A 1,616-nucleotide genomic window follows, 5' to 3' on the forward strand; every position below is an offset into this window, starting at 1 on the left:
TGACAAGGAGCTAACGGTTGCGTCCCGAGTTGTTCTGTACCTCCCAAAGTTGACCTTGAAACGGTCTCTCAATTCCCCCCCCCTCACCGAAAGGACAGCCGCATGAAGCAAAATACATGGTGATGATCGCAGAGCTTCCCGTTGGAGCTACAGGAGAAGGCAATCCGACAATTATGGAGGTTTTGATGTTGTCCGATATTCAATAGTCTAATCGGGTACGCCGCTCTTTTAGATGTAGTGCGCCGTGAAAGCGAGCTACACTCATATCTGTTTCATCCGTGAGTAAAAAACAGTGTCTCCATCGACTTCTGATTTTTGCCATTACAAAGATAATGTCCTTGTAAGGATGCTCCAATGGTTCTCTGACTAAACCAAAACAGCGATGTTGCATTGTGTCTGAAATAGTGTAGAGATCGGTTTTCCCACGATGGAGGTAACATTGCAAGAAGTAACTTTCTGCACATCTAATACGGCCAACATTATCACTGAGGTCATACATTGCCTATAGTGGGTATAGTAACTGCCAGGCGAACTCCATCGAAAAAATATTCTTCAGAATCTTTCGTTTTTACAGAGTGCTAGAATACTGTTACAACCGCCAGCGAGATCGATAAGCAAAATCAACAAATAAGAGCGGATACATATCAGTGTGAGGATTTAAAGTCGGTCAGTACAACGCCGGTCACGGTGAGATACGACCACCTCTGAGATGTCCGGATGTCGAAATACCACTTCGACAAAGTGTACCGCGGGATCACCTACGATACTTGAGCCTACCTCGTGGCCGATATGAACCGTCTTGCTGAAGAGGTCGACAGAGACAAAAACGACCTTGCGCCCGGTCGAATCGGGAGCAAGCCAAATATGAAGTCCATCGACACTGGGCGCCAAGCTTACCTGGGAACAGGAAGAGAACAAAGTGGGATTGGGATGTTGAAGACAGATCGACTCGCTGGCAAGAATCGCAAGTTCGAACCCGGTTGTATACGTGAGACCATTAGAAGTATCTCGACAGCACAAAGTACACCCCCTCGCGGCAGTGGTGGTTTAGATAGAATAGCCATGTATCTCTCGAATTATGCGCTCGTGAAGATCAACGTAATACGGAACGACAACTCGTGGACCGTCGAACTGATCAACGCTTAATTAAAACACAAATCACCATCACGTTGATATCCATCAATCTGATTGCAGGGAAACTTGGACACGGATTCATTTTGTCATCCGTAAAAGAGCGGAAATTTCTCAAGACACTGGCGTAAATTGGAACCTCTTGATTCACGGCTGCAATATTACCTCCCAGCGACAACCTGGAAATGAATACGAAGGGTTTCCAGATTGCTGTGTGGTACTGTACCACTGGTACATCAATCGTTACAGCATGCATTTAGAATTTCTATTGGTAGTAAGGCAACACCTTTCTACCAATTACAGCAGTAGGATCCTTCCAGCCACTTGTTGGCAAATACCTTTCATATAAAATATCGCTTTTAGAACGAAAACTAGACAAAACCATACATCATAAATTACAGTTCTCATGCTACTGTAAATTCGCGTTGTTTCACTTATTTAACGATAATATCGAAGTAAAACTTCTTTACACTTCCTCAAACATG

Source organism: Phytophthora parasitica, assembly GCF_000247585.1.
Source record: "Phytophthora parasitica INRA-310 unplaced genomic scaffold supercont2.20, whole genome shotgun sequence".
NCBI classification, from domain to species: domain Eukaryota; phylum Oomycota; class Peronosporomycetes; order Peronosporales; family Peronosporaceae; genus Phytophthora; species Phytophthora nicotianae.